Here is a 26739-nt window from a genome sequence, read left to right as displayed (position 1 = left end):
AGCAACGAATTCCATGGAGGGAACCCAATGTGCCTGAGCCAGTCATGTCAAAGCCCATCGAACAAGAGCAGAGGCCAGAGCGAGAGGCCATGAAGAGGCGGGCTCAACAACGGGAGAATGCTGCCAGATACACCTCTTCGGGGAAGCTGCAATTTTTCACTGAGAGGGACAAAGAAATGGAAATTGCTGACTACTACGGATACGTCAGGTGACAGCTGCTAGGATTCTTGGTGCCACTTTGGCTACCAGCGGTTCTTCCATACATAGGTAAGATAGGTATAGAACTGAATAAGTGAATGGAATACCATTAATAGATGAGTAATAAACCTTTCGAATTTTGAGATGCTGCTAACTGGGGCGTGAGAAAGGAAGGCCTGAAAGTTGGATGGGAGAATGAAGGAAAGGGGTAAAAACTGAGGAAAGAGGAAGGAACTTGGCCCAGGTCTAGGAAGGCCAAAAGAGATGTATGGATTTAGGAAAGGAAGCAGGAGTGAGGATGAAATGGCAGAAGTAAAAAGCAGGGTCAGAGGTCTGGGTTGAAAGAACACAATTGGAGTAGAGTTGAAGGTGACAGGAGATGAGTCTAGGTTTACTAGGAGAAATAGAAACAAAGTCTCTCGGGGAGGTTGGCCTTAAGTCTCACAACCACCAGATAGGTATTTCAGAAAACAAGAGGTTCACGACACATCTCTGAAAGGTTTGAGTTGCCCTATTCAGGTGTGATTATAGTGGGGGAATAGGGAAATCTACCAGAGAAGTGGCTAGGGCTCAGAGTTATCCTAGGGGCAGCTGACGACAGGGGCAGAGCCAAGGGAACTGCTGCATCAGGAGGCCCACGAATAGGGCCTGGTATGTAAATCACGATGTACTCAACACCTAAGCACGAGGGGAGCGAATGCACTATTCAGTTAACCTTGGCAACGACGGGCAAGGCCGGTATTCCTGTGCCACTTCACTTACAGAGGTGCAGCAAAGGGCTGAGGTCACATCCCATGTGGAGGTACAAGGACTCAACTTGAGGCCCAAATGCCTCTGAAGTCCTCTGTATTTGCAGATGCCCGTAGGCGGCCAACCTGGCTTTCAGAGCACAGCATCCTGAGGTTACTGGTGGACGAGATCAAACTTCTGCACGCACCTAAATATTAACTTGAGGGGCTTCCTCCATTGAGCAGGGCACGTGCCGCCTTTTGTAAACATCACCATCAACTGAAACGCATGAGAAAAAATCCGACGGAAGCGTCCACTCTCACGGGTGAGAGTGGTGGGGGCACGCGCACTGGGCAGCAGCTCCAACAGCCACAGGACGCAGGCGCCCAGGGGTTCAGAGGCTCCCTGGGAGGCCTCGTGGGGCAGCTCGAGGGAGTGACGATGGGAGAGAGCGGCAGGGGTGGGCGTGAAAAGGAATGCAGTGGGGAGAAGGGAGAGATGGAGACAGTGGATAGTGACTATGGGAAAACGGGCAATTTTCATTTTCAAAATTATTTTTTTGAGATGTCATTCACATGCCATAAAATTCACCTTCTGAAACTGCAAATTCAGTGTCATTTAGTACATCCACAAGCCTATGCAACCATCACCGGCATCTAACCCATCACGTTTTCATCACCCCAAAAAGAAGCCCCCTTAAGCATCAGCAGGCACTCTTCATCCCCTCTTCCTTCAGTCCTGGCAACCATTAATTTGCTTTCTGTCGCTATGGTTTTTGCCTTTTCTGGACATTTCATGAAATAATACAAATGTGACCGCTGTCTCTGGCTTCTTTCACTTAGCATAATGTTTTCAAGTTCGTCCATGTTGTAGCATGTGTTAGTACTTCATTCCTTTTTATGGCTGTATAATATTTCACATATACACCACATTTTAAAAATCCATTCATCCACTGATGGGCATTTGGGCTTTTTTCACTAATAATGTCCATTTTTTGAGAGTTTATTCTGTGCCAGGCAGCACCAGGCTAAGTTACTGACCTTACTTCACAGATAAAGAGGCTTGGAGAGTGTGAAGAGTTTGCCCAAGATTAAGAGCTAGCAATTGGGGGAACTGGGGTTTGAACTCAGGCAAACTTCACAGGTAATAGATTCACATGACAGAACACTAGAAAAGGTACACAAGGGTATTCAATGAAAAGTGACCCTTTTCCCCACGTTCCCCAGCCACACATTTCCCTCCTCAGAGACATCTGCTTTGGCCGTGCTGTGGATCCTTCCAGAGAAATATTTATACCCCAACATTTATGTATCACAATTTACTGACTAATCTGTCCCACTGATTTGAAATGTCACTTTTATGGTATAACAGATTCTTATACATACATATATATATATATATATATATATATATATATATATATATATATATATATATATAAATGTATTTATTTATTTATTTTTGGCTGCTTTGGGTCTTTGTTGCTGTGCGCAGGCTTTCTCTAGTTGCGGCAAGCGGGCTTCTCATTGCGGTGGCTCCTCGTGTTGCCGAGCACGGGCTCTAGGCGCGTGGGCTTCAGTAGTTGTGGCACACAGGCTCAGTAGTTGTGTCTCACGGGCTTAGCTTCTCCACGGCATGTGGGATCTTCCTGGGCCAGGGATCGAACCCATATCCCCTGCATTGGCAGGAGGGTTCTTAACCACTGCACCACCAGGAAAGCCCCTTATACGTATTTACTCTTTTCAGAGCTGTCCTGACTCTTTTTTGCCTATCTGTTATGTTTGCCATTTCTCTAAAATTCTTTTTATCTTCTTTTAGATTTAAAAAAATTTTTTCCTCTTCTTGTTTGTTTCTCTTAAGGCATTATCCATTATGTTCATTCACTCGTATTATTTTATTTAATTTATTTAATTAATTAACTTATTTATTTTTGGAGGTGTCGGGTATTAGTTGCAGCACGTGGGCTCTTTGTTGCAGTGCGTGGGCTCTTCCTTGCGGCTCGTGGGCTCTCCAGTTGTGGCGCGTGGGCTCCAGAGCACGTGGGCTCAGTAGTTGCGGCGTGCGGGCTTAGTTGCCCTGCAGCATGTGGGATCTCAGTTCCCCAACCAGGGACCGAACCTGCATCCCCTGCATTGCAAGGTGGATTCTTAACCACTGGACAACCAGGGAAGTCCCCACTCTTGTATTATTTTAAATTTAGTCCTCACTTCTGAAACTTTTTTCTTTTATTTTGAATTCTGTCTTGAGTTCTATCATCTTACCTAATTCTGGTTTATGCTGTTCTTTCATCTTTTTTTTATTATGGTAAAATATACATAAAACAAAATTTATTATTTCAACCATTTTCAAGTATACAATTCAGTGACATTAAATACATTCACAATGCTGTGCAACCATCACCACTGTGCAAATTCAAAATAATTATGTCAAAAGATTGAGCAGGACATCAGAAAGATGGAGGCAGCAGCATAGTTTCTGAATCTCTCCAGACCCTTTCATGGAAGAAGATCAACTAAAACCAAACACCCATAGGTGGCATTTATCAGCATTTACCATTTCCAGAACTTTTTCACCATCCCAAACAGAGACTCTATAGCCACTAAACAATAACTTCCCATTCCCTCCTCGATCCATGTTCTTTCATCTTTCGCATTGTTTTTCCTAACGTCTTTTAGCCTACTTTGAAATAATAGGTTACAGTTTTGATCTGTTTTGTGGACCTGTCTTTTCCAACTTGATTTTATTGTCTGAAGACATGCTATTCTGCTCCTTATTCTCTTTTTTCTTACACTACCTCTGTACGGGATTTGATCCCAATCCTTTTCTGTTACTGATTTTTGGGTGAAAAAAGTTTTACAGCACTTTGAAAAGGTGGTGCGAGGCCATGTGGAAACATGTTCTTCATGGCTGTTTCATCAATGCTTCACTTATACTGCTTTGGAATAACTGTTTTCCAGGAGGCATAAACCAGTGGGCTTTATCATTGGACAGAGTGCAGAGAAAGGACCCCACGAAAGCTGATCACCTTAGCAGAAATGACTTAGTTATGATTTCACCCAAGATTGGTCACAAACCAGCCTGGGAAACTCAAGGAACCAGAGACAAGGCATAATGCCATCTTTCCTTCTCTCTGCCTCAGCTCTCAAGGATTGGTCACCTCCATGTTATTAGTAACTATTATTTGGTTTCTGTTCATAATTACTATCAGAAGACACAGCACTTAGGGGCCTAATTACACTGCCCAGCTACGCACCATTCTTCTTCATTTTGGCTTCCTGTCCACCAGCAGGAACCTGATTTAGTTTTGTTCTCCCTTCACCACAGCCCAGTAATTTTTGTGCATGACTCTCAGTCTCACCAGAATCTGTATCTCTCACTCTGCCCCAACATTCCACCCCATCATTCGCTCCCTGAAGTGTACTCTAGAAATTTCGGTCAACTCGATATTTTACCACTGTTCACCATCTCTTATGAAACCAGAAGACGAGCAGCTTTCTTATGGAATGATGGAGAACTTGTAAAGATAAAACACCAGTCTGCAGGAGAAAGGGAAGAAGAGAATGATGGAAATCGTTTCTGGAAAACTAGTTTTACATTACGTTTTGTTTGTTCCTGGTAAAGAAACTGAAATCTTCTAAACATTAAAAAAAAAACTAAACCACTAAATTCAATAATACAGGAATATAACTTTTAAAAAAAATTTCTTTGGCTGCGTAGCACGTGGGATCTTAGCTCCCCAACTAGGGACTGAACCCAGGCCTGCTGCATTGGAAGCGCAGAGTCTTCACCACTGGACGACCAGGGAAGTCCCAGGAATATAACTTTTAAAGGAGAAGTTATAAACCCCTTGGTTACATGAACTGGAGATTTTTAGTGAGAAGTCATGTATTTTAAATGACTTGGAGCTTTAAAGGAAGGAAGGAAGGAAGGGAGGAAGGAAGGAAGGAAGGAAGAAAAAGGGACTTCCTTGGTGGGGCAGTGGATATAATATCAAAAGTAAATTAATTAATTAAATAAATTTAAAAAAGAAAAAAAATGCTGAAATCCACTGACTAATTATTCAGGCTATTATATCTTGCTATTTCCAGATACATCCCTTTATAAACTTTTGGTAAAAGGTTATCGTATATCAGAACAAATGAATTACAGACTTTTCTATTTTTCCAAAATTTGAGAAATTCCCTTACATTTCTCCCTTCAAATTTTATAACAAGGGAAAAGTAGTGACAACCCTTATACTTACATTCAATTGCATCATCTGGCCACATGCCTTCTACATCAATCAAATATCTACAAAACAACAAAATTCGAGTCATTTGTAAATAAAAAGGAAAGAAAATCAAGTTTTTACAAAAAAGGGTCCAATTGTGCTTTACAAATATAGATAGAAAAATCCTAAGAAAATATCAGCATATCTAATCAATAATTATTAAAGAATGATATATACCATGACTACAAAAAGGCTTTATTCCGGAGTTTCCCTGGTGGCGCAGTGTTGAGAATCTGCCTGCCAATGCACGGGACACGGATTCGAGCTCTGGTCTGGGAAGATCGCACATGCCCCGGAGCGACTGGGTCCGTGAGCCACAACTACTGAGCCTGCGCGTCTGGAGCCTGTGCTCTGCAACAAGAGAGGCCGCGATAGTGAGAGGCCCGCCCACCGCGATGAACAGTGGCCCCCGCTTGCCGCAACTAGGGAAAGCGCTCGCATAGAAACAAAGACCCAACACAGCCAAAAAAAAAAAAAAGGCTTTATTCCAAGGACCAAGGATGCAAGGATAACGCAACTTTAGAAAATCTATTAATATAGTTATTTACATTAATACAACAATTTAATTAATAAATGAAAGAGAATAAAATACAGGACCAAACTGGCAGATGTTAAAAAGTTATCTGATAACATACAACGGGTCAGTTTCGGTCAAAATGCTTTGTACACTAAAAACAGGAGACTTAATATGACAGAGTATTCATCAAGAACCAACAAATAACAAAAGACAAATTAGGACAAATATTAACATCATATCTAAAAAAACCCCATCTAACCAACCATAGGAGCCAGAAACTTAGGCATCACCATCACTGACAGCTATTTCTCCCTCACCCTCATCCTCAACCCACCACCAGTGCTGACAATGATACTGCCTACATACCTCTAGAATCTGTCCACATCTTTCCACCAAAATGACCACCATACCCTGGTCCAAGCCACCATTATGCCCAATTTCTACACAAGTCTCCTAACTTGTTTCCTCGCTTCCACTCTTTCTCCCTGCAGTGTATTCTCCACTCGGTAGCAAGACGATAGGTTGAAAATGCAACTGGGTATGTTCCACACACTCACCTTCAACAAAAAAAAGTTCAATGGTTTTCTATTACTCTTCAAGTCTGAAACCTTAAACATAAGCCTGCACGATCGAGCTCCTACCCACACTTGCAGCTCCATTATAATGACATGCTCCCCCAACGGCCCCACCTTCCTGGCCAGTTCCTCCAACACAGCATATGCTTTCCTCTTATAGGGTCTTTTGCTATTCCTTATGCTCAGAAATCTCTCCCCAACGTCCCTATCGGGTTAATACCTACTCATCCTTCAGATATCAGCTGAAACATCCCTAAACCTTCTCTAATCTCCATGATGAGATCAAATCCTCCCTAAAATATGCTCTCATGGTACCATGTCCCTCTCCTTGGCACTTGTCAGAGTTGTAATTCTACATGCAGAGTGTGATACTTGAATATCTATTCCCTCTCTGGACTGCTAGAATTCACAAAGGGCAGGTCAAGTCTCCTCACTCACAAAATTTCTCAAGTCTTTTTGCTAGCACCCAGCACAGTGCTTAAACATAACAGATGCTCAATAAGTATTTCCTGCACGAACAAGCATACATTGGTACAGTGTAGCAACACCCACAAAAAGCATAAGGGCATAAACTCCTTGATGCAGAAGTCCCATTCTGAGTGAAGTTAACTGAGACAAAGCATATATATTCAAAGATGTTCACACAGGAATGTTCATTACTTTGACGTTTTATAATATCAAAAACTTCTGACTTGTACATGTTCATCAGTAAGCAAAGGAACAATGCAGCCTTAAAAAAATAATAAATAAACCAATCAACAGACAAAGGATTAATCTCCAAAATATATAAATAGGTCATGCAGCTCACTATTAAAAACACAAACAACCCAATCAAAAAATGGGCAGAAGACCTAAATAGACATTTCTCCAAAGAAGACATACAGATGGCCAAGAGGCACACGAAAAGCTGCTCAACATCACTAATTATTAAAGAAATGCAAATCAAAACTACAATGAGGTATCACCTCACACCGCTTAGAATGGGCATCATCAGAGAATCTACAAACAGCAAATGCTGGAGAGGATGTGAGGAAAGGGAACCCTCTTGCACTGCTGGTGGGAATGTAAACTGATACAGCCACTATGGAGAACAGTATGCAGGTTCCTTAAAAACTAAAAATAGAATTACCATATGACCCAGCAATCCCACTACTGGGCATATACCCAGAGAAAACCATAATTCAAAAAGACATATGCACCCCAATGTTCACTGCAGCACTATTCGCAATAGCTAGGTCACGGAAGCAACCTAAACGCCCATCGACAGATGCACGGACAAAGAAGATGTGGTACGCATATACAATGGAATATTACTCAGCGATAAAAAAGAACGAACTTGGGTCATTTGTAGAGACGTGGATGGACCTAGAGACTGTCATACAGAGTGAAGTAAGTCAGAAAGAGAAAAACAAATATTATATATTAATGCATATATGTGGAATCTAGAAAAGTGGTACAGAAGAACCGGTTTGCAAGGCAGAAATAGAGACACAGATGTAGAGAACAAACGTATGGACATCAAGGGGGGAAAGCGGGGCAGGGCGGGGGCCGGTGGTGGTGAGATGAATTGGGAGATTGGGATTGACATATATACACTAATATGTATAAAACAGATAACTAATAAGAACCTGCTGTATAAAAAATAAATAAATTTTAAAAATTCAAAAATAAATAAATAAATAAACTAATTAATTAAAAAAAAAAAAAAAAAAAAAAAAGAATGAGGTTGGGAGACTGTCAAAACAGCACACAGATCACACACTCAAGTCCCGGAAGATGGGGAACTGCCTTAAGTCCCCCACTTCGGATGACATCTCCCTGCCTCACAAGTCTCAGTCCGACTGGGCTAGCTTTGGCAAGGGGACGGAGCTGGATCAGGAGCTGCTGCTGCCATATCTGGATCAAGTTCCAGTTTTGGTCTCTCATCCAACACCTAGTCAGACTCGCCTAGCACCTCAGCTGAGAGGAGCAAATTAGGATAGCTCAAAGAATAGGCCTCATACAGCATCAGCCTGAAGGAGTTTATGACCCTGGAAGAAACGGATCAGAAAAAAGGATCCGGGGGACTTCCCTGGTGGTGCAGCGGCTAAAGACTCCACACTCCCAATGCAGGGGGCCCGGGTTCGTTCCCTGGTCAGGGAACTAGATCCCACATCCATGCCGCAACTAAGAGTTTGCATGCCACAACTAAGGAGCCCACCGACTGCAATTAAGACCCGGCGCAACCAAATAAATGAATAAATAAAATAAAACAAATATTTAAAAAACAGATCGGGGAGTGTGTGATCTGTATGATGCACTTTGTTTATGAGAACCCAATTTGATTTCTGCTGTGTATGCAGATCACCTGGGCTGTACAGATGACTGGCTGATGAGATCCTTCACGTGCCCCTCCTGCATGGAGACAGTTGATGCAGCACTGCTTTTGTCCTACGAGACTAACTGAGCCAGTGTCTCTCACCTGACTTCAAGTGAACCATCATTTTTGGTGGTTTTGATCTTTTGTCGTTGAGCCCAAAGAGCCAGGGATTAGGAATTAAGATCATGCATGAAAGTTTCCTAAAAATTCCTGAACGGCTGCAGATGTTGGGGAAAAGCACGTGATATTTTAGAAATTTAGGGGGAAAAAGTAGGATGGTATTTTTATGTAAAGCCTTCACCCCGTGTTGAAAAATATAATTGTTATTTAGATCTTGTTATTCCTCCAGTACATAGGAATTGTGTAAAGTGTTACAGCAGCTATATATGTTTCAATTGTGTGTCAAAGATTAGGATAAAGATAGTGGTTGTTTTTCCTAAGTGAGATAACTTTCTTCTTCCCCCTACCCAAATTCTTTTCTGAAGTTGCTGGCATTTGGGTCAAGGTTTTATTAAAAGCCACATTTTAGAACACTGGCACAAAAAAAGGAGTTTTAAGCTGGTTTGCATAGTTCTTTTTTTGTTTTAGAATAAACATAGAGCACTTATTTTTTACTTTATAGGAACTCTACAAGTTAAGGTCCCATTGTTCTTTTGCTGTGATTGTTGTTACTACTGATGTTGCTGTTTTCTGTCTTTGCTGGTTCTTTCTAATCTACCATTTGTCATTATTGGCATATGATCATCTCAGGGTCACAAGATGGCTGCTGTAAAACCAAATATCATATTCTCACAAAACAAGGAGGAAGCAGAAAAAGAGCCCAAATGGTCATTTTCCTAATGCCTATTTATCTTTTGTCAGAGAAAAATATCATTCTCATAAGCACAATAACAGCCTTCCCTTAATTACTCATTTGCCAAAACAGACTGATATGACCATTCATAAGACAATTCATGGCAAAGAGGGATATGATAATGATTGTCTTAGCCTAACAAGGATTTATCCACTCAAGCTGAATGCTTCACTCCTCAAAAAAGTCATAAAGTTCTATGAGCAAGGAAGAACTACTAAGTGACTGTTAAGTGAACCATCAGAATTGTTTGTCCAAGACCATACGATTCTTTCTTTCCACTGGAAATGGAATTCATTGCCTTAGGTCTTTTTAAATAGTGTACTATTACTGTTGGGGCTGGCTCTGTGCTTGAAAACCAGCTGAAAACCAGTTATAACCTGTTACAAGTGCTGTATCTGTTTGCAGTTAAGAAATGCAGAATTCAAAGTGATCTCCTAGCTTGTAGGCAAACTGAGATTCACTGTCCCTCTTCTATAAAAAAAATGAGCTAATGTGTCCAGAAACTAACTCTAGTAAAGTGGGGTTTAACATTACCCTTTCTTATGAGTTTCGTCAAATTATTTTGGTGGTTAACATGGTGATAATTAAAAGTCAAGGTAAATTTTAAATATTAAGAATTCTGATGTATGGAGCTTGACTTATGCCACCATGCTTATGTAAAAATGAAAGTGGCACCATGGTTAAACTGAGAAAAGTTTCTCAGTTGTAACAATTTTGATTTATTCTTTCCTGTGACCTCCTTCCCTGTTGTCTTGAAGCACAGCAAAAGGATACTGCATGTCTTCTTACGGTAGTGCTGAGGTTATTGAAGTTATATAAAACACATCTCAGTCTCTGTTTCTTGGAAGGAAAGTCCTGCTAGTTGACTGACAATTCTAAGCAGGGAGAATTTAGAGAAATGTGTTTCATGTTTCGCACACAAATGAAGAATCTGTATAATCACGACTTCACAGCTGTGATCTCAAAAAAGAAGGAATTTCTCTCTTTCTATTTTTCTTGCACATAACGTAAGAACACTCTGAATCTCTAAGCTTCTGAAGCGTTAGTAGAGATGGTCTAGTAAAGATGTAGTTGTAATGTTTTACCCATTTAGCATGTGTTTATTTTTCCTTATGTACTCCAAGGTGACATATTTGTTCAGCTCAGTGATATTACAGCTAAAAAAATCATTCATTAGTAAAAGGAGAAGCAATCTCAACCTAACAAATCAGAAGTGTTTCTTATTATTTTATATTGAGTTGAATATTTGACTCTTAACACTTTTTGCTACATACAAAACACAAGTCCCTTGAAGGGTTCTTCATAAGTGCATTATACAAGGATTTAGTATGTCATAAGCACTTAAAGATTTGACATTCAACTGTAGTAGTATCCATGTTGGTTACTTTTCTTACGAGCCCCATGATGAGTTGGAGAAACACTGAAAGAATTAGAGTATCAGGTTCTATTAAATTGTTACATGTATCTTGCTTAAGTTTGTGCTCATTTATTTATATCCAACTACATAAAGCAAATTTGGAGGAAAAAAAAGAATAATAAATAAATAAGAATGAGGTCTCCAAATATTGTCAGAGGAAGATGTCCTCCATATATTAAATTATAAACCAGAATGTCTAAAACACTATACCATTAAATCACATGTACAGTCAGTTCTGTATATCCAACGGTTCCATAACCTGCAGATATGGAAGCCCGACTGTACTACACCATTTTACATACGGGACTTGAGCATCCGAGGATTTTCGGATCCATGGGGAGTCCTAAAACCAATCCCCCTGCAGATACCAAGGGACCATTGTATATGCTTATATCTGCATTTTTTACGTCTGAAAAAATATGTGCTAAATTATTACTGGTGGTAACATCTGAGTAGGGGGCAAAATTGCCTTCCACTTCATACACTTCTCTGACTGCATTTTTTGCATTCAGCTTACATTAGCTTACATTACTATTGTAAACAGAACAATTTAAACATGCTCTGCCTCTTGGGGTTGGCAACTCACCTGCACATGAGGTAGCCAGTCCTGTTGAAACCATGGGTACAGTGGACACCAAGAAGTCTGTCTAGAAAACAGGGAATATGGAATTAAGTAAGCGAAGTAGATACACTAAAAACAAGTTAGACAATTTTCTCAAGAGTAGCCTTTATTAGTTACCACAACACTACCACTATCCTGAAAAGGAAAAACTCTGAAGAAAAGAGTGTTTTTGCAGGAACATACTATAAAGAATTAACTACTATACAGTCAAAATTCATTGTCTCTGGGAAATTTTGCATAGCCTCCAATCAGATGCAATAGTGTGGACTGGAGAATGCCCATCAGGAACTGATCTGACTACAGAAAAAGGGAGTGGAAAAAAAAAACAGGCTATCAGAAGAACAGAATTTGTTTCTGAGTGAAACAAATGGAATGCCTTCACTTTTAATGCTCAATAATAAAAAGAACAAACGGTTTCTGAAGGGCTCTTGGGGTCCCCCAAAGCACTTCCATTCCTTCTCTCCTTCACTGCTCCTCACACGCCACGGGTTTATGTGCCTGTGGAGTTCTCGGGTTAAGTAGCACTGTTCTTATTTCACAATGAAAAAGTAAGGCTCGAGACGTAAGCCCAAGCTGCACAGCAGGCAAACAGAAAAAAGACTAGAATCGAGTCTCAGATTTTTCCAACTATGCCACAGTATTTTGTGGTCCAGGACTTAAAAAAAATTATATGAGAGAGTAAATAAAAAACAACAACATGTAGCTGATCGCTGCAAAAGCTATGTCTGTGACTAGGTGGTGTCTGGCATTCGTCATCTCCTGCCTGGATTACTACCACCCTACAATTCTAACAATCTCTTCTATTTCAACTGATCCTCCATATGGAAGATGTTCTCTCTCTAAAATATAAACTTGGCTGGATTGCTCTGTTGCTTAAAAATCTGTTGTAGCAATGCAACTTCCCTAACACGAAGCGTCTGCAACTTCTCCAGAGTCCCTGCTCCTGCCGTCAGTTCGGCATCGGCTACCGGTACCTCTTTCCAGACACTCATGGGTAGTGCCTACCTTTACCAACATTCTAGCACGACTATGTTACCTGGAGTTACTGACCACAGCCAGATCTCCACTTCAGCTCCTTCCTATCTAGCTGTTCTTGAGTGGGACATCACAGGAAGCACTGAAAAGAATTCCTCTTCACTCGGAGACTTTACTCTGGCACTCACTGACCGGCACCCAGCTGCTTCCTCCATGTTTATGGCAGCCCAGTATGATAAAACTTCAGATGCCAATAACATGGTCCCTCTATATCCATCACTTACTGCCAGGCTTGCTTAGGTAACACCATCTCAGATTCCAAATCAGGAGCATAGCCGCCTGTCACTTCCCTACCAGGAAGGAAGCCAGGTATATTACTATAACCAAGGCACACTGGGGTCTTCACTGTATGGAGAACTTGGCTCCTGCCCGCAATCCTATGGCTCCGCGTCATACACAGGAAGTAGGGCCTCTGCGCAACCAGAAATGGGAATGGGACTGAAGGAGATTCAGCCCGCAAATATCCGACCACCAGCTTCCACCTCTGCAATCTGCCACCCTGTGTCTGCTCAACGCATCACAGAAACAAGTTTTCAAGGTTAGTATACAAACGGCAGAGAAAGTTGAAGAATGAGGTCGGCATTCACAAACGGGGTCAAATCGACAGCTGGGAAGGGGTGTAGAGACAGGTAGAATTTAGATGCTGAGCCTTTAATAACCACTACCTTCTCTCAGTGCTCTCTGTTTTTAGACTCTATATAAGAACAGCTAGGGCTTCCCTGGTGGCGCCTGCCAATGCAGGGGACACGGCTTCGAGCCCCGGTCTGCGAAGATCCCACATGCCGTGCAGCAACTAAGCGCATGTGCCACAACGACTGAGCCTGCATTCCAGAGCCCGTGAGCCGCAACTACCGAAGCCCACGCGCCTACAGCCCATGCTCCGCAACAAGAGAGGCCACCGCGATGAGAAGCCCGCACACCGCAACCAAGAGTAGACCCCGCTAGCCGCAACTAGAGAAAGCCCGTGCACAGCAATGAGGACCCAGTGCAGCCAAAAAAACAAATACGTAGAATAAATAAGTTCAATCAATCAATCAATCAATGAACGTAAATTAAAAAAAAAAAACAAACAAAAAAACAGAACACCTAATGCAGGTGGGAAGGTGGGAGGGACACTGTAAAGGTCATCTATGCTACATGTACAAGAACCCCGAGAGCACACCAATAGGTACCACATTTTTCACTGCTGTAGCCGAGCATTCCCCCTGTACTACCACACTGTAGCACTCCCTTCCCTCGTCTACTGCTACAGTCTCTTTGGAAGGTGTTTCAGAACTCTTGTTATGAGAGTGCCAGTTGAACTGTCCTCACTTCCGTCATTTATACCAGGATTTAAGACCTTGTGGTCCGAGATCCTGTCCAGAGAGCAAGCAGGCTAAGACTCTGTCTTTGTTTCTATATTTCATCAGAAAGGGCTCTACCCCCTCTCCTAGTTCATGGTGTGAAGTGTTCTTAGCCTCTCGGGAAAGTGGGGAGAATTCAAAGGACTCTCTATGAGAATGCTAGGCTTTGTAAAACATTTCAGTTTTTTAAAAAGAAGACTCATTTTGTATTGGACTTACAACAGTCCTATGAGATACAAAGAGAGCCAAGGATCAGTGACATGAAATGATCACCAGTAAGAATTACAACAGTCACCGCTTACCTCGTAGCATAGGGCACTGTCCATGATCCTTAAGAAGAGTTAGTAGAAATGCCTTGCCCATCTTGCCCCTGAACCCCTTGAAAGGTACACGACTGCTGTGTTGGTGTTTAGGGGGAGCATCTCACTTACCCGGGACTGACTTCAACCTTGATTCCTCTGTAGTGATGGAGACTTCCCCGCTGATGAAAAATTCCCTGGGATTGCAACCTCCAAGCCACACCGCTTTCCTATGGAATGACAGAGAACTTCAGAGAACTTGTCAAGATGAAACACCAGTCTGCGGGAGAAAGGGAAGAAGAGAACGATGGAAATCGTTTCTGGGAAACTATTTTTACATTATGTTTTGTTTGTTCCTGGTAAATAAACTGAAATCTTCTTAACATTCAAACAAAATCTAAACCACTAAATTCAACAACACAGGAGTATAACTTTTGAAAAAAATTTCTTTGGCTGCGCAGCATGTGGGATCTTAGCTCCCCAACCAGGGATTGAACCCACGCCTGCTGCATTGGAAGCGCAGAGTCTTCACCACTGGACCACCAGGGAAGTCCCAGGAATAGAACTTTTAAAGGAGAAGGTATAAACCCCTGGGTTATATGAACTGGAGATTTTTAGTAAGAAGTCAATAGATCTTTTGTTAGGCACATTTTATGTTAGGCTGTCTCCCTGCACAGGACGCAGGCGCCTTGAAAATGGAAATCACATGCCTCTATAGTACGTCCCTCTTCTTTCTGCTTTGCAGTTTGCTGCTCCACTTGTTCAACCCCACCTAGTAATAACCTATACTTCCCTTGTTCCTGTTTTCCCATCTGGAAAACAGACAAAAGGCAACCAAACAACGCAAAGGTCTCAACAAATAAGGGATACCCAAAACCAGAGATGGCCAGAACTTCTGTATCCCTCATGAAACCTAGCCCGGTGTTCAATACTTAGGTATCATTAATACATGCGTGTTGACTGAAACAGTTGAAACGCAATTCTTCCACTTCCCAGTTTAGTTTTAGTCCTCATACAAAACCTGATCATCAAATTCCTTAATGCTAGGAATCACAGTGAAAAATAATTTCTCAACTGACTTCTGTCAGATGAGTGAGAACTAAGGTTAATTCAGTGTATCTGAAGCATAGAAAGTGAGGGCAAACGTGGCACAAGATGGGGCTAGAGAAGCAGAGAGGATTCTAGAGCACGCAGAGTCTTAAAGGCCACCAGTGTGTTTTCTATTCTCAAAACAATGTTTGTGAGCGATGTTTATGAGCAATGTTCCAACTTGCTTTGAAGCTTTCTTGTGTGAAGAATGGATTGGAGGGAAACAAGATATATGGACACTAGTTAGGACCTAATCGCAACAGACAGGCAAGTTCAGTATTAGGATGTTGAGGGAGAGCTGACAGATTCCAAAGAAATTCAGGAGATAAACTGAAGCGGGCTTCATGGGGTATGAGATGGAGGAAAGGAAGGTCTTAGGGAATTAAAGGGTTTACTGCACACATGAGCAGAGTCTCAAAATTAATCATTTGAACGTACAGAGGGGGATCGATCTCCCAAATGACACCGGTTAGGAAGCAACGGTACGCCCTGTAGAATTCCTAGAGACAGCACAAATCAACTGTTTCGATGGAAAATTCGGCGGGACCCTTGATTTCCATGGGAATATAGAGAAAAGAGACACTGATCTGGCTTGCAGGTATTTAGGAAGTTGTTAGCCTGACATCACATACTAGTCTCATGTAAGTAGGCCGTCTGAAGTATGAAGCTTAGGGGAAAAACCTTGAAGAAAACTTAAAAGCTTAAGCCACACCTCTATACTACACCACCTTTCACAGTTTCTTCTCAGATAAGCAGCATCCCCATCAGTGAAGAAACTCACATCCCATAATAGGAACAACAGGCCTAAAAATTAAATGTGTGTCTTTGGAGGTCCCATCTATGCGATATCTTCCTGGTACCAGAAAAGTCCCCAGGAAGATCGATCTTTGCACCCCTGAAAGCTTACCACCAAGGAAAATGACTAGGTCCATAGATTTCCTCCCTCAAACCAGCCTACCTCACACATAAATCACTAGCAACTCAGCCCTTAACTCACATTATCACAGTCACAAGAGTGGTTAGGGAGAAAAGCACTAACCAGGGGAACTAACACAGAGGCAATCCAGGCCAAGCTGGGCTGGTGGCAGATATCTGCTCCTTACGCTCGGGTGCATAATGCGACTCACCACAATGCCTTTTTCACAGACCCTTTTTAAAGTTTCTCCACAAAATCCAACAGCTCAAGTTAGTTCATGACGCTTCAAGGTAAACAATCGTCAAGAGAAAAACATGCAATATGTCTTACAATGTTGGATTCCTTACAAATAGGACAAGGAAATAACCATGTAGACAACACCAGAGCATTTGAAAACATCTGCGTTCTACAAACATACCAGTGAATGCTATAAATAAGGTAATATGACATAAAACAAAATGAAAACTAGATGTGAGACTGTTCTCTTCAGTGTACAGACTTCATGGCAGTTGCTGCACGATCTAGCTACTTATATCTACAACTCTCTGTTCTGTTAATACAAAATGAGGCCCAAGTGTGTCAACTTGTTTCCCACAGAAACCAAAAAACCTACATGCATCTCTTTTCTCCTGTGCCCTTTCACCTTACCTGCTCCCAGTTCTCCACCAATGTCCTCCTCTTTCTCTAATTATTCTCCTCTTCATTGTGCTTGGCCTTGCACCCAAGCATGCAAGACAGAGAGTCCTAGAGGTCCGAGATTCTAGAGGGGCTGTTTGCAAGGGGGAGGAGATTACGGTAACTGCCACACTGTATATACTTCTGTGCAAAGAAAGAGGGACAGTGTTCAGAATGTCTCTCACATATAAAAAGAGCTGGATGGCAGGATACCTGTGTGGCCCAAGGAACTAGAGCTAGCAAATCATGGGCAAAACAATTGCAACCAAAGGCTGGAAGAGGAAAGGTCTGCAACCAGCTCTGTCTCCTAGCTCTCTGGTATTTGCTGCCAATGGGCAGAGTCTATTTCGTGAAGCATCAAGCACTGAAAAGAAGACTCCTGCTGCTGGAAGTTGACAGGAAGGAACATCCAATGCAAGATCAAGGCTTGTCCTAGAAGCAATGCCCATAATGGAAGAAAAAAAAAAAAAAAAAAAAGAAAGCGGAAGAGAAATGTTAAGTCGCAAGTCCAACCTGGCCCCCAGCCTAGCCCAGCCCAAGGAAGGTAGGAGTCAAGGAGAAGAAACTAAAAGAGAAGAGCCTTGGACCACAACATTCTCCACAGGGTACACTCAACAAACTTCACCCTGCTCTTTAACCAAGTTACAACTGTAATAGTTCAAACTACATGGCTCTTTCCTTCCTAAGGATACTAGTTAAATAAGATCTATATAGCTCTAAGTATATGATACATAAAATAGAATACTCTGTAGAATATAAGTAACTGTTAGTTAATTATATTAATGAACGTCTGTAAGAAATGTTGCAATGATTTCCCTAATGGAAGAGCCTGGGGGAGGTAAATCTGTCTTCTAGGATTTCCTCCCCAGAGCTCAGAAATTGAGGGGTTGTTTTAGCTCTCCTACGCTCTCTTCACCCAAGCCCGCCCTCCTGTTGGGGATCGGACCTCCCTATTGGCTAGCTCATACCTTTCAACTGCCTGCTTTGTGACATCACTCTCCTATCAAACCTACTACCACTTGGTAGAGGTCTTGGGGTTTCCGTGGAGCCGTTTGGACCAGTAACCAGTGACCTTTGTACTGGACACGTGCGCCGTTCAGCTGCAGCCACTCAGACATCCTCTAGTGTTGTCTCCTCATCCCTTGTACCTGCAGTTGATGTCTCCTCTTCTCTGACCATGTCAGGTAAGAAAAGAAACTTTGGAAAGTTTTGCGTTCGATTTCTTTTGCCCCTAAATTGAGGAGGAGATTCAAAATAGCGTGGAATAATGAGGGAAAGTATTGAACTACAAGTCTGGAGACCTAATTTCAGTTTTGACTTTGACGTTTACTGTCTGTGTGACTTTGGACAAATCACTGACTGCCTCACAAAGCCTGCTGCTTTCCTTATCTGTTACGTTAGGATACCACATTGGGTTGATCACTCTGATCCCCTTCTTTTCCAATATTGAGCCTTAAAGGGTACCCATGTAGAAAATGAAATCAGAGACTTCTCAAAAGAGTGTTTCAACAGAAACATAGAAAAGCCAGGTGACACAGAAAACTAGCGATATATACCAAGATGTTTCATCTCCAATGGTCTCCCTCCACTAGTATTTCGACTAGTTGAAAAGAGAGAATAGGGAGAGAGGATGGAGAGTACTGGGCTATATAGGGAGGCACAGAGTCAAACGTAAGCAAGTTTAGGATTGTTTTCATTAGCACAGGCCAACAGGAACCAAGAGATGGGAAAAAAATATAAGAATGAAGAGGGAAAGCATAGAGGAGCTCTCAAGAAAGAGGCAGTTTGCCATGGAATGTTGATGGGAGCCAAAGATTTTAAATTAAAGCAGAAACAGCACAGAGGGAAATCTGCTCAGAGCAGGGCAAAACAAAGCTGATGGTAGCAAATCCTTACATTAACAGACTAAGAAGGAAAGTAAGGCCAGAACAGGGGATCACCAGGAAGGGCAGCCTATCAGAAAAGTCATACTCCGTTTTCTTTCTTTTATTGCCTCTCTGAATACAGCTGGCACTTGACAGTTTGGAATAGAAACATTTTAGAAGTATGTTTTAGAAATGATGCTTCCTAGAAACCAGAAACCAAAGTGGTTATCTAGGGGGCTGCTTTTCAGTGTTCTATTCTTTCTAATTTTTAAACTAGGTAGACATTTGACCAATTAAACATTTTAAATGATATCTTCTACATTGAATCAGAAGGACTATTTCCTTTGTGTGATATGTAGCTTCTAAGGCAAGGTTGCTTTTCAATTTTTACAGTTATTTCCTTCCTAACACAGAGAGCACATTGATCAACAGCCATCGTTCGCTTGTAGATCTTAGCTACCGGAGAAGAAAAAGAAAAAGTCAAGCCCCACATCTCTAATTCCCCATTTAGGGAATTCCCTGGCGGTCCAGCGCTTAGGACTCGGTGCTTTCACGGCCAGGGCCACGCGGCGCGGCAAAAGAAAAAAAGAAAACACAAACATCCACATTTATCTAAAACAATGTTGTGGAGTCCTTTGGATTTTCTTACATTTGAAAATCTTTTTTAATTGGATTCTAGGGATGATGGTTTTTTGAGGTCTTGGGATGTCATCTTCTTGGATGTGGAAGATGATTCTAAGTTCTAGGATAAATACAAAAACCTTCTTGATACTTTTTAAGCTTCCTTTCTGCTTATTATATGAGTTATATTCATGGAAAGATATATTTCTCCTAGGCTTAATACCTGTTACTTGCTGGGTAAAAATATGAATGAGCACAATAATGAAACTCTTTTACACTTACTATTTTGCTGTCTGCTTTGTACCGGTTTTCATTGAAATACTTGTCTATATATGTTGTGGCTACCTATACATTCACATTTGTTGCATTCTGTTGCTTGTTGTGCATTTTTTACTGATTTATCGTCTGTGTCTGTATGCATTGGCTAGGAATTCATTCACCTCTATCACCTCCATCGTGTTTTTTGGTTAATAGTATTCACTAAAATAGAGTGGGCAAAATTCACTTTCATAATATTGCATGTATGGTACAGAATGTCATTTGTTAGTAAATTCATTAGGCTTTGATACTTGCCCACATACCCCAGTTTTCATTAATATCTATGGATTTCTTTTTCGTTACGTAACATGTTTTTCATGATTTTTCTTTGTCTTTCTAGAACTTATTGTATCTTCCTCCATATAAATCATACGCAATAGATCAGCTTATTCATCTATTAATTATTACTGCTATTATTATTGGTGGTGGTGTTATAACCACTTTATAGATGAGTAATCTGAAGTAATCAGATAACTTTTCTCTTTCCAAAAGCACTTAAGAAATCCACTTTCGGGTAATCATTTTGAGGTAGGATGAGAAACCAGGCTTGAAGAGGGCAAAAATGACTCTTTCAGTTCACCAGTTGGACTGAGCTATACGTCAACTCTAGGTAATAGCGTGGGAACTGCACAAGCAAAGGGAGACACTGAAGATGACAATGGTAATGGCCGTACTGTTTTCTAATGGACAAAAAAAATGCTTATATTATAAGTTCTATTTCTCCTGCTTTCTGGCACTATCATGCTCAGAGTGGAGTCCTGGCAAGGAAGTCAGGATACTTAGGTTCTGAAACCTGGTAATGACACTAACATGATGAGAGAACCTGAACAAGTCAACCCGACCTCTCTGAGCCTCAGTTTCCTTACTCGTGAAATGAGACTGAAAAAAGAGAAAGTTCTCTAAGGGCCTCCTAGTTCTAAAATGCTTCCAGTCTAGGAAATAGCATAGAAGTCAATACGAGTGCAGGCTGAAGGGAAAGACAGGGCAGGGAGAAGGTTGCTTCCAGCCTAGGGAACAATTTCTGAACCATACCACTTGGCTCTTCTGCCCATCTGTGCCCAAGATGGGAGCACAGGCAGTTAATACAGAAGAGTGGAAAACTGCTCAGTCCTTACAGCCATCATTAACTGTCTGATTTTGGGTTTCTCAGGAAGGGTCGATAGTAGAGGTGTCCTGAGAGCAAGAACCTTAAGATAATGCTGTTCCTCAAACGTAGTGAGAATTTCTCAACCTCCCTGAGTTTTTCATGACCCTCTTGTTCTTACAGAAAATTTCCAAAATCCATCTCTACTTGGAACTCTAAATTCTCTGCAGCATTCTCTTCCTGTGGTGAGCAATGCAACTTCCCTAACACGAAGTGTCTGCAACTTCTCCAGAGTCTCTGCCCCTGCCGTCAGTTCGGCATCGGCTACCGGTACCCCTTTCCAGACACTCATGGGTAGTGCCTACCTTTACCAACATTCTAGCACGACTATGTTATCTGGAGTTACTGACCACAGCCAGATCTCCACTTCAGCTCCTTCCTATCCAGGTGTTCTTGAGTGGGACATCACAGGAAGCACTGAAAAGAATTCCTCTTCACTCGGAGACTTTACTCTGGCACTCACTGACCGGCACGCAGCTGCTTCCTCCATGTTTATGGCAGCCCAGTATGATAAAACTTCAGACGCCAATAACATGGTCCCTCTATATCCATCACTTTCTGCCAGGCTTGCTCAGGGAGCACCATCTCAGATTCCAAATCAGGGGCATAGCCGCCTGTCACTTCCCTACCAGGAAGGAAGCCAGGTATATTACTATAACCAAGGCACACTGGGGTCTTCACTGTATGGAGAACTTGGCTCCTGCCCGCAATCCTATGGCTCCGCGTCATACACAGGAAGTAGGGCCTCTGCGCAACCAGAAATGGGAATGGGACTGAAGGAGATTCAGCCCACAAATATCCGACCACCAGCTTCCACCTCTGCAATCTGCCACCCTGTGTCTGCTCAACGCATCACAGAAACAAGTTTTCAAGGTGAGTATACAAACGGCAGAGAAAGTTGAAGAATGAGGTCGGCATTCACAAATGGGGTCAAATCGACAGCTGGGAAGTGGTGTAGAGACAGGTAGAATTTAGATCCTGAGCCTTTAGTAACCACTACCTTCGCTCAGTGCCCTCTGTTTTTAGACTCTATATAAGAACACCTAGGGCTTCCCTGGTGGCGCCGTGGTTAAGAATCCGCCTGCCAATGCAATGCGGGGGACACGGGTTCGAGCCCTGGTCTGGGAAGATCCCACATGCCGTGGAGCAACTAAGCCCATGTGCCACAACGACTGAGCCTGCATTCTAGAGCCCGTGAGCCGCAACTACCGAAGCCCACGCGCCTAGAGCGCATGCTCCGCAACAAGAGAAGCCCGCACAGCGCAACCAAGAGTAGACCCCGCTAGCCGCAACTAGAGAAAGCCCGTGCACAGCAATGAAGACCCTGTGCAGCCAAAAAAATAAATACGTAGAATAAATAAGTTCAAACAATCAATCAATAAATAAACGTAAATTAAAAAAAACAAAAAAACAAAAAGAACACCTAATGCAGGTGGGAAGGTGGCAGGGACACTGTAAAGGTCATCTATGCTACATGTACAAGAACCCCGAGAGCACACCAATAGGTACCACATTTTTCACTGCTGTAGCCGAGCATTCCCCCTGTACTACCACACTGTAGCACTCCCTTCCCTCGTCTACTGCTACAGTCTCTTTGGAAGGTGTCTCAGAACTCTTGTTATGAGAGTGCCAGTTGAAGTGTCCTCACTTCCGTCATTTATACCAGGATTTAAGACCTTGTGGTCCGAGATCCTGTCCAGAGAGCAAGCAGGCTAAGACTCTGTCTTTGTTTCTGTATTTCATCAGAAAGGGCTCTACCCCCTCTCCTAGTTCATGGTGTGAAGTGTTCTTAGCCTCTCGGGAAAGTGGGGAGAATTGAAAGGACTCTATATGAGAATGCTAGGCTTTGTAAAACATTTCAGTTGTTTAAAAAGAAGACTCATTTTGTATTGGACTTACAACAGTCCTATGAGATACAAAGAGAGCCAAGGATCAGTGACATGAAATGATCACCAGTTAAGCATTACAACAGTCACCGCTTACCTCGTAGCATAGGGCACTGTCCATGATCCTTAAGAAGAGTTAGTAGAAATGCCTTGCCCATCTTGCCCCTGAACCCCTTGAAAGGTACACGACTGCTGTGTTGGTGTTTAGGGGGAGCATCTCATTTACCAGGGACTGACTTCTCCCTTGATCCCTTTGTAGTGATGGAGACTTCCCTGGTGATGAAAAATTCCCTGGGATTGCAACCTCCAAGCCAGACGTTTTGTGTGACACAAACTCAAGAACTCCCCAAGTCCTGCAGTAGCAGAAACAGTCACATACTTGAGAGTAACCCACCATCTGAACTTGGGGACATTTCAGTGACAGCTCCAGTCCAGAGTGCCAGGCGTCTCCTGGCCCTGCCTCCAGCTCCAAGCCAGGGACAAACAGAGAGTAAGAACGTGGAGGATATCAAAACCAAGCTGTCAAAGCCTCTGGAGGCCTACCAGATCCCAATAGAAAACCAAGATCCTCCACTACTCCCTTTAGGAATCCCTGATATTCCCCAGCCGCTGGCCTGCACCGATCCCCTCAGCCAAGAGGAGCAGCCTGGTTCTGAAAATGCTGATCTGGGAGAGAACAGCCTGAGTCGTCAGGACCTAGGGACACTTGAAAATGGGACTGAACCTAGCAGTGGTCTTGCAGACATTACTACACTGGCGGAGGATATTCACCTTCCCCAGCTCTTTAATTCTTGGAAAGATCTTGATCGATCCCAAGGTCCCAACGTGATCAAAGCTGAAGACACCAGAGCCATTAAGGTGAATCAGGTGCAGGAAAAGCCAAGTGTCGTAAAGGTTCCCTCTGATCAACCCAGGAAGAACAAACAGAAAGCCTCTGAGCCTATCGGTGGTGCTCCCAAGGCCAAAATCCAGCCAAAGGATCCAGAGTGCCTGTTAGGGGGAGAAGCGGTTATATGCACTGCTGCAGTCAGTGACAGGGCTCCTGCGAACACGGCCAAGCACTCTCAAGGCAAACCTCAGAAAGCTGCATCCGGAAAGATCAGCAAAACTGAGAGCCATGGGCAGGAAAAGACCAAAAGGACCAGAGGAAGAAACAAGGCTGAAGAGAACAAGCAGTCAGGGAACAAAGTCAAGGCAGAAGACAAGCCAGCAATCCCCAACACGAAGCGAAAGGAACACCAAACTGAGCTTCGCCAAGAGAGCTTTCAAAAGCCTCGAACCTCCCTTGGCGTGCGCATGCTGGAGTCTGTGAAGGTTCTTCATGCGCTGGGGAAGAAGAATGAGACGAAAACTGGGCTCTCTTCCTGTCGGCTCTTGGGAAATTCAAGCAACCCCAAAGACCCCCAGCCACCCCCAGCGATCCAGCCACGGCGGCATACCCCACGTGAGGGTAAGAGGCCTGAGAAAACGCAAGTCCAAGCCCAGAAAGCAGACAGCAGTGCTGAAACAGAGTGTCCATCTCCATCCCAGTGTGAGCGGCCTCCTCCTGGGAAGGTCAAGTTGATACCTCTGCCTTTTTCTGCCTGGGACAAGCCTCAAGCTCGACCCGCTCCTCGGAGGCCACAGTCTCTGGCCTCACATCGGCCTGCTGTGGCTTACCGTGCCCAGCCTGGTTCTACTGACTCAGCTCAACCTGCTGCAGTCAATTCATCCCAGCCAGCTCCTGCCTCTTTGCCAGGTCCCGCCAAACCAGCTCAGCCAACTGTGGCCAACCCAACCCAACCGGCTTGGACCAACCATACCCAGCCTCGTGTCCCTCAGCCTGCTGCTCCTAGGCCTGCACCCTACAAAACTTCATCTGGCGCTTCTCTCCAGCGCGAGCCTGTTCCCCCTGCTGTGACTAAGCGCCAGTCCCCACCCAAGCTCCAAACCCAACTTCTACTCCAAGACTTCAGCAAGCAACGAGTTCCATGGAGGGAACCCAACGTGCCTGAGCCAGTCATGTCAAAGCCCATCGAACAAGAGCAGAGGCCAGAGCGAGAGGCCATGAAGAGGCGGGCTCAACAACAACGGGAGAATGCTGCCAGATACACCTCTTCGGGGAAGCTGCAATTTTTCACCCAGAGGGACAAAGAAATGGAAATTGCTGACTACTACGGATACGTCAGGTGACAGCTGCTAGGATTCTTGCTGCCACCTTGGCTACCAGCGGTTCTTCCATACATAGGTAAGATAGGTATAGAACCAAATAAGTAAATGGAATAGAATTAATAGATGAGTAATAAACCTTTCGAATTTTGAGATGCTGCTAACTGGGGCGTGAGAAAGGAAGGCCTGAAAGTTGGATGGGAGAATGAAGGAAAGGGGTAAAAACTGAGGAAAGAGGAAGGAACTTGGCCCAGGGCTAGGAAGGCCAAAAGAGACGTATGGATTTAGGAAAGGAAGCAGGAGTGAGGATGAAATGGCAGAAGTAAAAAGCAGGGTCAGGGGTCTGGGTTGAAAGAACACAATTGGAGTAGAGTTGAAGGTGACAGGAGATGAGTCTAGGTTTACTAGGAGAAATAGAAACAAAGTCTCTCGGGGAGGTTGGCCTTAAGTCTCACAACCACCAGATAGGTATTTCAGAAAACAAGAGGTTCACGACACATCTCTGAAAGGTTTGAGTTGCCTTATTCAGGTGTGATTATAGTGGGGGAATAGGCAAATCTACCAGAGAAGTGGCTAGGGCTCAGAGTCCTCCTAGGGGCAGCTGACGACAGGGCCAGAGCCAAGGGAACTGCTGTATCAGGAGGCCCACGAACAAATCAGGGGCATAGCCGCCTGTCACTTCCCTACCAGGAAGGAAGCCAGGTATATTACTATAACCAAGGCACACTGGGGTCTTCACTGTATGGAGAACTTGGCTCCTACCCGCAATCCTATGGCTCCGCGTCATACACAGGAAGTACGGCCTCTGCGCAACCAGAAATGGGAATGGGACTGAAGGAGATTCAGCCCACAAATATCCGACCACCAGCTTCCACCTCTGCAATCTGCCACCCTGTGTCTGCTCAACGCATCACAGAAACAAGTTTTCAAGGTGAGTATACAAACGGCAGAGCAAGTTGAAGAATCAGGTCGGCATTCACAAACGGGGTCAAATCGACAGCTGGGAAGGGGTGTAGAGACAGGTAGAATTTAGATCCTGAGCCTTTAATAACCACTACCTTCTCTCAGTGCTCTCTGTTTTTAGACTCTATGTAAGAACAGCTAGGGCTTCCCTGGTGGCGCCTGCCAATGCAGGGGACACGGCTTCGAGCCCCGGTCTGCGAAGATCCCACATGCCGTGCAGCAACTAAGCGCATGTGCCACAACGACTGAGCCTGCATTCCAGAGCCCGTGAGCCGCAACTACCGAAGCCCACGCGCCTACAGCCCATGCTCCGCAACAAGAGAGGCCACCGCGATGAGAAGCCCGCACACCGCAACCAAGAGTAGACCCCGCTAGCCGCAACTAGAGAAAGTCCGTGCACAGCAATGAGGACCCAGTGCAGCCAAAAAAATAAATACGTAGAATAAATAAGTTCAATCAATCAATCAATAAACGTAAATTAAAAAAAAAAAAACAAACAAAAAAACAGAACACCTAATGCAGGTGGGAAGGTGGGAGGGACACTGTAAAGGTCATCTATGCTACATGTACAAGAACCCCGAGAGCACACCAATAGGTACCACATTTTTCACTGCTGTAGCCGAGCATTCCCCCTGTACTACCACACTGTAGCACTCCCTTCCCTCGTCTACTGCTACAGTCTCTTTGGAAGGTGTTTCAGAACTCTTGTTATGAGAGTGCCAGTTGAACTGTCCTCACTTCTGTCATTTATACCAGGATTTAAGACCTTGTGGTCCGAGATCCTGTCCAGAGAGCAAGCAGGCTAAGACTCTGTCTTTGTTTCTATATTTCATCAGAAAGGGCTCTACCCCCTCTCCTAGTTCATGGTGTGAAGTGTTCTTACCCTCTCGGGAAAGT

General features: G+C 43.5%; 1 long non-coding RNA gene and 2 pseudogenes across 11 annotated transcripts in view; 2 read left to right on the top strand and 1 right to left on the bottom strand.

Annotated features, from left to right (window-relative positions):
* Positions 1-2367: 2367 nt before the first annotated feature.
* LOC309654166 overlaps positions 2368-26739 on the bottom strand; it is a 33297-nt gene continuing 8925 nt past the window's right edge. For 2 of the 9 annotated variants that reach the window (XR_014259946.1, XR_014259948.1), the window contains 5 exons: positions 14221-14497; positions 11505-11565; positions 5375-5548; positions 5171-5217; positions 2368-4463 (listed from right to left, as the gene is read on the bottom strand). This is a non-coding gene — a long non-coding RNA (uncharacterized lncRNA). Of the gene's footprint in view, positions 4464-5170; positions 5218-5374; positions 5682-10035; positions 10069-11504; positions 12505-12576; positions 12692-14220; positions 14498-26739 lie in introns of those variants that run through there. The other 7 variants (XR_014259949.1, XR_014259950.1, XR_014259951.1 and 4 more) reach the window with 7 other exon arrangements.
* On the top strand, positions 6290-10343 carry LOC309654165 (RING finger protein 11 pseudogene; annotated as a pseudogene). Its single transcript has 2 exons — positions 6290-10069; positions 10205-10343. The product of its transcript is annotated as an RING finger protein 11 pseudogene (transcript).
* Positions 17997-24903, top strand: LOC309654167 (uncharacterized protein C2orf78 pseudogene; annotated as a pseudogene). Its single transcript has 3 exons — positions 17997-18081; positions 20969-21718; positions 22991-24903. The product of its transcript is annotated as an uncharacterized protein C2orf78 pseudogene (transcript).

This window comes from Balaenoptera physalus, assembly GCF_965194825.1.
Source record: "Balaenoptera physalus genome assembly, contig: HAP1_SCAFFOLD_2129, whole genome shotgun sequence".
In the NCBI taxonomy this organism is placed as follows: Eukaryota; Metazoa; Chordata; class Mammalia; order Artiodactyla; family Balaenopteridae; genus Balaenoptera; species Balaenoptera physalus.
The sequence above is the reverse complement of the archived record's forward strand: the minus strand, read 5'-3'. Positions and strand labels throughout refer to the sequence as shown.